The sequence below is a fragment of the Lactuca serriola genome, chromosome 8, assembly GCF_051521515.1.
Source record: "Lactuca serriola cultivar US96UC23 chromosome 8, Lser_US96UC23_V15, whole genome shotgun sequence".
NCBI lineage: Eukaryota > Viridiplantae > Streptophyta > Magnoliopsida > Asterales > Asteraceae > Lactuca > Lactuca serriola.
In genome coordinates this window covers 77,262,799-77,277,281 of record NC_136415.1, presented here as the reverse complement: position 1 = coordinate 77,277,281, position 14,483 = coordinate 77,262,799, and positions in this window count along the sequence as shown.

The following is a 14,483-nucleotide window of genomic DNA, read 5'->3' as shown; positions in this document are numbered from 1 at the left end:
AGAGAGATAAATGATGAGTTACAACATTTGTTGATATAGCCCGTGACAAAAAAATACTCGAAAAATTTCTTGAAATCCATTTCAAAGAACTTTCAATACGTTTTGATGAATTTGAAAGAGATCCATTGGGGCCCGGTGCCTTATCGTTACCGTAGCTCTAAATAGCCAACTTTGGTTTTTTTAGATTTTTTTTCAAAGAAAAAAATAAGTTATGGCCAAAAAACTAAGTTGGTGAAAAAAAACCACCAGCCAATAAGGGTTGGACACTTGTCATGTTGGGGTGGGGGCACGTGTTAGCTCCTTGAGAGGCCACATGACCGAATTTTTATTTTCTTTTTTCTTTTTTCTTTTAATCTTTTTGCTTTTGTCGCTTGTATCCTCCAAGCAATTATCTTTCCTTGGAAATTATCAAAATCTCACAATTAATTACGAAAATGTCATATAATCTCGCGAGATTTTAACGATAAATAAAATTAAATCCTAACCATTTATTTTTTCAATCTTAAGGACAAAAGTTGTTCTCGCGGTTCCTACCATTTTTTGAGTTCTCAAAAGAGAACCACAATTATTGGTTCTCCAAAGAACCAATTTTTTTTCAAGTTCTAGAACTTATTTTTTATCGAAAAAAAAAACTAAAAATATCTAAATTTATAACTTAACATTGTGAATGGTAAATTTACTTTTCAGATTCACCGTGTGAATTTAGATTCACATTGTGAATTTTCAAAGATTCACATTGTGAATTTGATGAATTTTCTTTTATCAAATTTGATATCATTGGAAAAATGATAAAAGGTTATGAATTTCTGTATTTTTAGTTTTTTTTTTGATAAAAAATAAGTTATAAAAGTTGAAAAAAAGATTGGTTTCTTGGTTCTTTGGTTAATTATGGTTCTCTATTGAACCTCACCCTATATATATATATATATATATATATATATATATATATATATATATATATATATATATATATATATATATATGTGCTTAAGTTATTATATTCTAACTAGTTATTGTGTGAATGTATAAATGATTGTGGGCCAATAATTTTACTTATTTTTAGAAAATGATTAATACATATTATTGAATTAAATATAATTGAAAAATATCATCTAATTTAACTTGAATGGTATTTTAGTCTATTAATATAGATTTAATAATGGAAAATTGCATATTTTAAGGGATCATAGATTCTATTAATTTTAAAAATCCGATTTCACGAATTATAAAGTTTTTAATTCAGACATTCTAACAGAATATGTTTGAGTATGTTCAAAAATAAAAATATTCTTGAACCATAAAATAATAAAAATATTTTTGAACATATTTCTTGATCATGACTTTAATTTTTTTTTTTTTTTGTAGAATAACAAAATTCTCGAACCATCAATTGAAGAATTAAAACAAAAAATACATTAATTCTTATAGAATACATGTAACAATTGCCAAGAATTACATTTATTGTTAAAAAATAAAACTAAAAAACTTTCAAATCGGGAAAAAAACATCAAAATCTAATAAATACACTAATTCATTCTAAAAGAATAATGTTGGTAAGAAACACTTTCAATTTTGTTGTCCGTTCTTCAAGCATCAATTTCTGTGAAAACAAATCCAATTGTAGTTTAGAATCCAATAATGCATTAGCAAATGATAAATAAAAAACTATATTCCTTTGGAAAAATATGCGGAGTTGTTAACTGCACCAAAACCAATAACCAAAAATTGTAGAACATGTATAATCAATGAGAAAATATCCATATTCCATTCCAACAAAATTAGAATTCGTGTTTCCATTCCGATAGAATTTGAATTCGTGATTCCAGTCCGATAGAATTGGAATTGTATAAAATACACAAACCGATTTAATGCTTCTAGAACATCAGAAGGGGCGAGATTAAGTTCATCAAGAACTATCCAATGACCATTTCTAACTGATTTAACCAACACCCTTTCTTGGAAAACAAGTTTCCCACTTGCATCAGTTATATAAGAACCCAAATACTCATGTAAATTAGTGTGTTCATGGTTGTTAATTCGAACAAACTCATGCCCAGTGATCGCAACAAGATACTGAACAAGGCTAGTTTTTCCACTAGATGTGGGCCCTTGGAAACTCGAAATTGAAGCTGGAAACGTCATCACCCACTGTCATCATGGAAGCGGTGGCCGGAGGTGGCTGTCACCACCGTTACGGTGGTGGTGGTTGTAGTTTTTGATTAGAAAGAAGGAAGAAATCGAAGGAATATCGAAATTAAGGTACCTTTAATGAAGGATCCAATCTCAATCAGAGGGTTGAACAATCGACAGTGTTGTGATGGTCATTGAGGATGGCGATGATGATTCAACAATTGTGCAAAACTAACAACCATTCTTCCTTTTTTTTTATTTGCAGGTTCGAGATTATGAACGATGGCGATGATGATCTTGGGTACGAAGAAAATTGTTGATGGGGATCGGTGGAAGTGGTGAGGGGTTGTTGTAAATCGAGGCGGTGGTCGTCGGTGGAAGTTTTTTTTGGTGGAATAGGGTTTTTGATAGTGAACGACCGTATATAAGAATGAGAAGAAATTAGGTCAAAGTCAAAATAACTAGCATAATTATAGGAAGTATTTGTAGAAGTTATTTACAAAATTACTTTATTACCCTTATTTATTTATTTAATTACTTAATTTTTTATTTAATTTGGATTGACCCACATTTATTCATACAATCACACAATAATTACTTTGAACACCCGAACCTAGTTATATATATATATATATGTTGGTTCCCTTGAGAATAAAAAAAAATTAGAGATTATGAGATATGTGTATAACCGTTTGATTTGCTTATGTTTGTTTTTGAAGCTATGCAGTGGCATATTTGTAATTATGTTGATAATTTATTAAACTAACGCCGTTAATTTACGATTGTGGGGCTATTGTCGTAATTTTACAAAGATTGATATGAATTTTGCAGGCTACGATACTGTAACTGTCACACCCCCAAACCAGACGGCGGAAACGTCCGGGGGTGGAGGACTTCATTTGTAGTATCACAACACATGTATCATAGTAATCAAAGCACAAACAACCATTGTATTTAAAAGTATAATATTTACATGTGTTCAATCATTGTATATTGAAACCAAAATAGTTATACAAAAGAAGAAGATAAGACTCCTAATGGCATTCGAGAAGTCTTTATAAGTGCACTCTCTCGAGTGCTCATGACCCTCGGCAAGGTTAGAAGGACGTAGACCAGCTCCCGAACCACTAGCACCAGGAGTATTGATATGAGATAAGGCAGCCGCTACAGCTTCCGTGACTGCCGATTGGAACATGGCGGCATCGAATTGAGGGGGTGGTGGTGGAGGTGGCGTCGGTGCTTCCGTTTCATTGTTACGTCTTGGATTCCTACGAGGAGGCATTTTTTTCTATAAAAGTCAATAGATAAAAAGATAGTGAGATATCAAGAATGAATATGAATTTGATATCTCTGAACTTAAACACTTAATTCAACAAGAATCTTGTAAAGAATTGAAAATGAATGTCCATTGCAAGTATAACTTGCAACTGGATAGATTAAAATGAAGTGGTTATTCTTCAAAGAGTATGAAAGTACATGTCGGTTGTATTGGTATATTAAGTATATGTAATTTGGATACTTAACCCTAAAGTAGGTTTTTAATAAACCACAATATTGCAAAAGTATCGACATCAAAACGGCCTATCGAAAATAAAAATTTTCGCGGTCGTATTTGAAAAGTATGAAAAATAACACTGGAACATATCCAAAATCCCAAAACTTTGGAATGGAATGTTTATGTAAATTGTAATAACTCTTGTTGAAGTAAAGTGCTTATTATTTTATTGATACTCGATTTATACATATCCTGAAAGTAGTCTATACATTCAGTATATTATACTAGAAAGTAGTGTAACACTACTTGCGGCGGTTGCTACGACGGTTACTGGGTTCCGCTTCGTCTTGCGATTTCCAGCGCCTTTCTTGGGCAGCTTGATGCTCCCTCAGTCCTCTGATCTCTGATTTGGCTGCATTAAGTTGCCTTTGAAGGGCTTTAGTATGGTGTTGGGTATCATCTTGCATCTCGTCAAGACGAAGGATATCGGCAGTGTTAGCCTGCGCAGCCGCATTCACTTCTAGGATACGATTGATTGACATCCTTGATTGATCGAATTGTCGGGCAATTCGGTTCACTATAACTGGAAGAGCTCTGTCGGCTGTTCCTCCTTCCGAGACGTTATAAAAACCCCGTGCCATTCCGTAGGGAGGGCGTTGGCCATCTTGTCGACTCCAATGGTTTATGTATTGGCCCCACTCGGGTATGGGTATTGCTTCCTCTTGTCTCGGGGGACGTATCCCCAGGTTGTAGACTTGTGGCTCTATATCTGTACCGCTTGATTCGCTGTCCTCAAATGGTTCTTCATCTGAGTCTTCTTCTGGATCCTCCTCCAGATCCCCTACTATCCATCCTTGATTGCCATGATTTGGAAAATAAGGGTCCCCTGGTAGATGATGTCCTGCCATTGTGTCTGTACGAGAATAAGGTTATGAGAAATGCCTGAAAAACTAAAGCATATCGATGTTTATAATATTCTTATAGTATTTTATGTTTTGTTCTTAGATTTTCTTCGGTAGTTGGTAAGTTTTAGACATGTCACAACACTACTATCACTCCCAAACACATGTTGGTCATGTCTGAAATCAATATAGTTGATCAGGCTATATTAATTCTAGATATGATTACATAACTGCCCGGGTTTAACTGTAATGTTCAACATCCAAATATTTTTAAGTTCTTATGACTATGTACTTGTAGGTATGAGGGTTAGTATACTTCTTGTAAAAATACTTAGAATTCTTAAAAGTATACTTTTAGTCAGAGCTCTCAGCCCCAATGTATTTATAGTTTGTATATCTTTTATGGATTGATATACTGAGTTCACTATAAACAATGCTCTGATACCAATCTGTCACACCCCCAAACCAGACGACGGAAACGTCCGGGGGTGGAGGACTTCATTTGTAGTATCACAACACATGTATCATAGTAATCAAAAGCACAAACAACCATTGTATTTAAAAGTATAATATTTACATGTGTTCAATCATCGTATATTGAAACCAAAATAGTTATACAAAAGAAGAAGATAAGACTCCTAATGGATCCATCTTCTCAAAAAGCTCGGGGAGTACCTGTTATTATTTCCCTGATAATACAAGTAATTTGAAAAGAGAGTATCAAAAATAAGTTGAGTGAGTACATAAGTCTTTATGTTTGAATGGGTGTCTTTGTATTTTGAATATGAAAACACTTCTAGAAAATCCCATATTTTCTGTGGTATGTGAAAAGTAGTTTTATTCCCATAAAACCGTCCTATTTGTAAACCAATGTATTTGTAAAACTTGTATTTGAGAGTGTGCCTGGCTTCACCAGCTGTTATTGAAAACTATAGTATACCATTGTACTTTGCATTTTGTAAACTAGTATTTTGAAGATGTACTTACGTTTAGTTGTTTATACACTAATGTGTTGTTAATATGTTTTTAATGAGTTATTATAACCATACTAAGACATGAACGCCTGATGAGCGCTTAAACTATTGATAACAATTGCCACTCATTGGCGTGTATGTCTGACTGTAGCTAGCAGCCTGAATGCAGGATTGTCAATCCCGATATAGATCTACACACAACTTGTTTCGATCCCCTGACTGGAGATTCTAGTTATAATGTCAGGGCTTTACCTTGGTTGTCTAGAATGAATTAAACAACCTGAATTGAATGTCTCATAAAAAGCATATAAACGTTACATGTATATTGGTTATGAAAACCCAATCATTCTGAAATAAATGATTGACAGTATGTTCTTGACTTAGTATCCCGAACATGTATTTGATAAGTGTAAACCCTTGATTTGTTTTGAATTAAAACCCTTGTTTCATGTAAAACAGTGTATTCATATGAATTATTGCTCTATGTATCATAAATTATACCTATTATAATTTATATGTACTTTATGAATTGGTAAATAACTATTTTTGCATGTAATCCTTTGCTCAACATGTTACAAAGGGTAATTAAACTGATGAAATAACTTTTATTTTTATATACATATACAATTTTATATATAAGTAAAATTTGAACGACCTTCGGACAAATAACCGATACTATAAGTCCACATCCAAACAAGGAAAAGGACCTAGAATGAATTATTAGTCCTAAGCCTTTTTAAATCTTATTTATATTAAATTATATATATAAATATGTATATTTTGGAAAAATATAAGTTTATAAAAGAGTTCAATATTTCGAAGTATTTTTGATGGTTTAAAATCATTTTATCGTGATTTGAAATCATTTATTTATAACACAAAGTTGTTGTGTTATACTTGTATTTCCCCCCTTAAAACAGTAAAAATTATGAAAATACGGGGGTATGTGTCACACCCCCAAACCTAAACGGCGGAAACGTTCGGGGGCGGATGACTTCATGTGGTAACGTAACAAATGAATACATAGTAAAGAAAGTAATACAACCATCATATATATAATTGAAAGTTTACATTTGTCAAAAGTTAGATGTTCAAAACCAATTACAATATGATGTCAAAATATGAGATTAAACTGGCGTCGCAGCATCTCTTCTTCAAAAGCATATTAGTACCTGAAATTACTGAATCCCTGGGACATACAAGTAATTTTGAAAGAGTAGATCAGCATTTAAGCTGGTGAGATTCATAAGTATTAAATGAAAATGTTTGTATGAAATGAAATGTTTTGTCCTTGTTTGTTTGTTTCTAGAAAATCCTATATTTTCTACTAGTATAAAAGTAGCCTTCTCTCAAGACCAATGTTTGTTTCTAAAAATGTATGTAAGTGTAAAATAACCAATATGTTTGAAAACCTCGTAAATCAATGTGTTTTTAATACCCCTTGTGAGTTTTATAACCATACTATTGACTCGGAATGCCTATACACAACGTTCTTCAGGCGTTGGAATGTTATGACGTTTGTCACCCCAAACGGTGGACTGCAGCTAACAGTTAGGGCGCGGGTTGTCAAGCCCGTATAGATCTATACACAAACACCATGCTCCCCCTCCAAGGGATTCTGGTATATAATACAGGACTTGAAATGTGTACTCGAACGTACATGAAGTTAGTGTCTTACAAATCCGTGGTATAAAAACAGATCTACTTGTTAAAATGTTACGTTTGTTCTTGTATACGAAAGTAAACTTCTTGAAATATATGTTTCTAGTACATAAGAGTTAGAAATCTGTTCGTAAAACTATACCTATTATAGTTTCCAAAAAGCGTGTCTTGTTTGTTTAGAAATATTGAGAAAAGGAATCACTTGTTTATGAAAGTATAGATTTTTGGTGTAGAGTCTAGGATAGACAAGAAAAATCTAAGAACAGTTTAGTTTATACATGCATTACAACAACATTATATTTTAAAAGGTAAAATGCTATTGTGACATATGTTATATATATATATATATATATATATATATATATATATATATATATATATATATATATATATATATATATATATATAAGTTCCTTAAAGGTTTATAAATCGCATGTGATTTGAATATATAACAGTATATGAAAGAGTTTCTTTATGTAACACACGATAATACTCGTGTGTTTTACTTGTAATCCCCCCCCCCCCCCCCTTGAAAGCATATAAAAGTATTTAGAATAATTAAAAAGGTTGATTAAGGGGTATGAAACTCACCTTATGTGAATACTTGAAGAATGGAAGGTTGAAGATGAACTTTTGGTTGTTGGTTTGATGCTCCAAAACAGCCACTCTTTTGGCTATGTTGCTGTCACGAAATTTCACAGCAAAAGAGCAAGAAAAAGGGTAGTTTACTCACTGTTTTGAATCAATAATTTTGAGTATCATAACAAGTAACTTCCAGGGGTATTTGGTGGTAAAAATATCAAGCAAAAGGAAGGTGTATATGGGTGAAATGGTGGCTGAAACACAAAAGGGACAGCAGCCCTTTAGTTCATGGTTTTGATGGCTTTGGAAGGAAGTTCTTGTGCTTGAAAATGAGATGAAGGTTGAGAGTAATTCCCTGGAGTATTGGCTAGTCAAATGAGGGTAAAATGAAGAGGAAATTTCGTGATTATGAAGGAGGAAAGGGTGGAAGAGGATAAGGGGACAAAACCTAGACTAGCTTGTGATGGGATGTGAGTTTAAGTGATGTGATCTTGTCTAGCCACTTGTTTGGGTGGTTGCTTAGAGATAGGGTTAGTTAACTAACTAACTAGTAGTTATTTAGTTAGTTAGGAGTTCTATTTAAGGAGAGGGAATGTATTAATCTTGAAAACTAGAAGAGGGATTAAGAAACATTCTTAGTAAAATGTCTTAAGTGATTAAGCACTTATTAGTTAAGTTGGCACATATCTCCACCAATTCTCTTATCTTAATTGATTTAGAAATCATATTCCTTACATGAAATCACTTTAATTCATGACCCATAACTAGTCATTCACTAGATAATAATACATATATACAAATACATACATGTATACTTAGTATAAAATAACAATGTAGTTTTTGTGTATTTGAACTTTAATGTTTATGTTTTATTCTTTTTATTCAAAAACACTTAAATACATTTTAATTATACCTTATAATAATTCATTTTATATTTTAATTTATTTAAATATAAAATTTATTGAGCAATGTATAATTTCGTGACATTTAACCGGTTAACCATATCGTTAAACACGTTTTGTCACTTTGGTTCGTATATTTGTTAAATTTAGATCCTTCACATCTATTAAGCAAACATTTTACATAGAACCTAACTTACTTATCAACTAGAGACATGTTGATACAAAAATTAGGTTTGTTGCGTTTAAATGATGTTATATGCTAATTTCACAAACCAGTGATGGTTCGTAGTCATACATCATAACGAAATTATCATTAGTTACTTGTTTTATATTTCACAAGAACTTATTTAAATAAAAGAGGTTAAATTCTTTCAACCATTCTTGATAAAATACTCATATTGTTTAATAATCAAAACATAGTATCGTACGATCGTTCCTATTTTTACCAATTGTTACAGTATGAACTCACATGATAGGTGGTAATTCGGACAGAGTTTCGTTTCACGAAAAGGAGTTTATTTGTCGAGAAACCGGCTCAAATCGGGCAGAGTTTTGACAGGAGAGAGGTTACTTCTCGGAAATTTCGGGGCTTCAAGGCTTGCTTCGGGCTCGAGTCTTGATACCGGGGCTTTAGGGGTTGTATATGAGCTTAAGGGAGTGGAAAATGTGAAAGAGAATGATTTTTGGGGTGAAAAAGTGAAAATTTTCGGAAGCCCTCGCATGCTTATATAGGCCGAAGCCTCGGATCCGAGGCTTATGCGAGGCTATGCGAGGCTTACAATTTGTGAAAGGAAGCAGCTTCGGTTCGAAGGTGGTAGGCTCGGATTGGACCAGACCTCGGTCCAATGGGAAGAGGGCACGTGCGATGGGGGTGTCCGAGGAGTGTGCGAGGGGCGTGCGAGGGGTGTCTCCGGTGTGTCTCATGCGAGGCTGTCCGGTTCTAAGTGGACCACGGACTTGGTCGAATCAGAAGGTGACACGCGAGGCTACGGTCCAATCAGAAGATGCCACGTGGAGGCTCGCATGCGAGGGTTACGTGGCAGTTACTGTTCATGCGAATATTCCCGGTTTTTGCTATTTTTCTTTATTTTTTTGCCAAAACTTGTAAAATTCATAACTTTTGCATACGAACTCCGTTTTTGACGTTCTTTATATGCATGCGTAGGTAAAATTATACTCTACGACTTTCGTTTAGACTTTGTCGGCTAATTTTGAATTTATTTTTAATATTATTATTTTAAACAGACCGGGACGTGAATCCGTTATAAATTCATAACTTCTTCATACAACGTCCGTTTTTGTCTGTCTTTTTACCGTTGTACTACGAATGACGAGACCTTCAATTCTCGTTTAGGTTGTGTCGGCTAAAAACCACTCGATCTTTATTTCGAGTTTTTAGTTGTACACTGCTATACTGAAACATAGAAAAATCATAACTTCCTCATACGAAGTCAGATTTTGGCGTTCTTTTTATGAAAGTTCGCGGTTTAACATAAAATGTAACTTTCATGTAGATTGTGAAGGCTAGAAAGCCTTTTATTAAAAATTCAGTTTTTACACTGAACAGTGTTTTGCCAGTTTTGTCGCGGATTTTCGATTGGTCATAACTTCTTCGTTATAACTCGGATGTTAGTGTTCTTTATATTTTTGGAAACCTTGTTACAATCTCTATCACTTGGTTCAACCCAATTTAGATTATTTAATCATTTATTTTTGAGGGTCAATTATGTAAATATACATAGTATGCCAAAATTTCTCTTTATTTATTTAAAAAGAAGTACAAATTGACCTACACTATTACATAAGTTTGAAATAACGGTTTGTTACAGTAACCGCCTATTGTTTTCTTTTCTTTATCGATCGAAGTCTCAATTCGAACTCTCAGGAAACCCTCTTTTTTTTTCTTTATCTCATTTTGCCCTAGTTTTCGTTTCTTACCTGTTATTAAGAAATCAGTATATGTCTTCAGGAGAAAATATAAACGAAGTTGCATCTTCCTTAATTGAAATGAAAGGTTAGAATGCGAGTTATTTTTCATTTTATTGATAATGTATGTTTTTATTAATTAGTTAACTGTCGTTTTATGTTGATAATGGTGTTTTTTGTTTTGATTCAGTAGGTTTTTCGTCATTTTAAATTGATTTTGATGATTGTATCGTTTAGAGTTGATATGTTTTTTATTGTGTTTGTTTGTGGTGGTTTTTGATGAAAGTTTTTGTTTATATTTTCACAGATAAGGATTTCAAAAGAAACTATGTTCGAAAAAAATTCAAAAATCAGAAAAATATCGAATGCGGTAGAAGTGTTGCTATTTTCGAAGGTACAGATCAAAAAAAATCATCTATGATTAGAAGTAGAAATAAACATATAACTTAATGTTTTAAGTTATTTGTTGTAATCATAACTGATTTTTTTATTTTTTTCAGTGTATTGAACATAACATCTAGTTATATGTTTATTTTTACTTCTAATCATAGATGATTTTATATGTTTGTTTATAATCATTGGTAACTAGTAATGATAAATGTATTTTTATGTATCAAACATGAATATAAAGTTATTTTTGTAATCATAACTGATTTTGTGGTTCTTTTAAGTGGATTGTATATAACATTTAGTTTGTATTTTTATTTGTTGTTCTGTTTATAATCATTAGTGAATAGTAATGATAAATGTATGTTTTATTTTTTACTAACACTATTTTTGTAATGAAAATTGTATTTAAAAAGGGAATGTAGATAGCTCAAGGAAGACACGGTCATCTTCCAAAAGAGAGAAGGCGAATGAGGTGTCGCAAACACGTTCAAAGATATCCAAAAAACAGTTATTGAACAACCAAAAGTGAAGCTGAGGGTTAAGGTCAAAACTGTAAGTAAGAAACGTGAACTATCTGATGAATATGATTCAGATTTTCAGAGTCGTCCTGGATCTTCAAAGAAACCAAAGAGAGAAACTAAAGTTTTGAAGAAAGATAAAAAAGCTGTTGTTATAAAAGAATTTCCTTCATTGAAGAATAGATGTTCACCCGGGTCATTCTTGGGGGTTATTCAAGGTTTAAGTAGATAACAGAAGGATTGTGTTAGGGCTATGGTATTTGGGAGTTTGTTAGGGATGAAGATGATTGACGTACCGTTGAATATTGTTTATTATGTTCTTGATCATTTTAATTTTGAATCTTTGAAGGTGGAGTTTGATAATTGTGAAGTTAGTGTTGATAGTAAGTCTGTTCAACAGATGTTAGGATTACCATCTGGTGGCTCATTACTTTCAAACATGGATTACATTTCGGAGAATAATGAAGAGAGTTGTATGTTTGAGTGGAAGAAACAGTTTGAAAAATATTGATAAATTGAGATTGAAACATCTAAAGAGTGAACTTGTTCATACTAGTGTTGCTGATGACAACTTCAGAATCAGTTTTTTGGTTTTTTTTATTAATACTTTCTGTGAGTCTACAAGCATGGGTAAACGTAACTTGAATCCATTGTATTTAATCAGAAGAGATACTGATTTAAGTAGCATTGACTGGTGCGATTACATTGTGGATTGTTTGGTAAGGACGAAGAAGGTTTACAATCCAGAGAAAGAATCTTCTTTCTTTTATGGACCAGCAACATACCTTATGGTACGTGAGTTATTTTTTGATATTTATTATTATTGTTAGTTGTAAAAATATGTTTGTTTTTATAATAAATCATATATGATTTTATTACATATAATCATATATGATTATGTATAATTTTTGTTTAATTATATATTACACAACAAAATCATATATGATGTTATATATGTTATGATTTTATATATGTTTTTTGTAGTTGTTGTATGTGGATACTTTCAAGTTTGATCATTTGCAAGTCACACGTAAATGTCCAACTATTTTTTATTGGATGTCAGAGAAGATAAGGTTTCTTGAGGATATTTTACAAGAGAGTGGTGGATTTGGATGTGGACATGTTAATGAAGCATATGTTGAATAAGAATTTCAAGAATCTGAGTATAATGAGGAGGAATCTGGTGGTGATGAGGTTGAATATGATGGCGAAGAGGATTTATGTGATGAGGATGAAAAAGATTTTGATGTTAATAAAGTTAGTGATGTGGAGGTAATTCTATAGTTTTATTCATTTATGATTTAATTAGTTTATTCATTTATGACTTTTTATGTTTAAGTATTTTAGTTGTAAGTATCTTTTTTCTTATGTAGGTGTATGAAAGTAAAATTTCATGTATGTATCAGAAGATGGAGGATTTGAAAAAGGATCTTGTTGTAAAGATATATGAGGGAGTGTTGAAGTTTCCTCAAAGTCAAAATTTGAAAATTTTGAAATTGTTATTTCCTATTGAAGATTTAAGCACTGAAAGTTTTGATTTCCGTTATGTTTCACAAAAATATAAAGAACCGATATTAACACTTGGTTTTGTTCAAGTTAATGATGAAGATTATGGGAATGATTTTCTTAATGATGATGAAAATGTTGAAGATTATGATCAAGGGAAATGTTTTGGTGGTCAGGGGGATGGAAGTGGTGCACATGAGGGCAATATTGGTAAAAATGACGTTGAAGGTAAAGGTGATTATGGTGAAGATGATGAACAAGGAAGTGGAAGTGGATGTAATAAAGAAGAGGACACGAATTTAAATTCTCTTGTCGAAAATGTTACTAAGAGTGTGGGTCTAATTGATAGCCAGGAAGGTGTATCTTTTAGTCAATTTATTTGCGATCCAGTTGTTGAAAGTTTTCTTAAAACTTTGGATCAAGGTAGGCATATTTTATTATTATATATAGTTTAATCATATATGATTTTAATTTTTTATATTTGAATTTTATAGGTACTGATGGTTGTTTAAATCAGAAACAAGTTGAAGATGATGTGAATTTGAATTTGACTGGTATTGATGATGGTAAGTATTTATTTATGTATTTTTAATAAATAAAATATATATAAATATGTTATATAGATGATTCAATTATGATTTAAATAATTTAGGGACTGTAAATTTGGGTGAGGATGATCATAAGAATAAAGTAATTCAGATCGTATTGTTGATAAAATTATTAGCAAAGAAGGACGGAGAAGATGAAGATGTTGAAGATTGTTCAAATAAAAATAAAGATGGAGGTAATTTGTTTATAATTATTGTTTATTCATATATAATTGTGTTTATAATTATTGTTTATTCATATATGATTTTTATAATTTTATTGGGTAGAAAATGTTGAAGATTGTGCAAATAAAAACAATGATTCAAATGAGACTCGATCATTGAAAAATGATCTTGTTCCAAGTTTTAGTCTTGGATTTAGTCAAGATTCTGAAGATTCCAAGAAGTCATCTCAAAGTCAAATTTCTTCTGAACGGATGACAAAGAAAAAGATTAAGGATAGAGTTATTTTGGGAAACCCAAGTGCTGGTCCAGAGTGTGTTATTCCAAATGTTGATGTTATTGATACTAATCCAGTTTCTTTTGCACCCCCTTTGGGTATATTAGAAGGACCATCAAAACCTGTTTCTGGCAAACATAAAGATATAAATGAAGAAGCAACCCCAGTAGTTGATGTCAAAGGAAAGTGACAAATGAAGTTTTCTTAAGTTTATAAGTCACCATTTAAGGAAAGGCTGATTGATTTTAAACCTAGTTTGACACAAGTAGAAAATGTTGTTTATGAATGACTTTTCAGTCTTCAAGGAAACGTAGGGTAATTTTTTTTAACATAATTTTTTATTTTTATAATTATAATCTTTTCTTTTAAATAACATTTAAATAAATATATACGGGGATATTGTATTGCTTATGGAAACAGATGTTATTGGGTTTAGAGCTAATTATGAA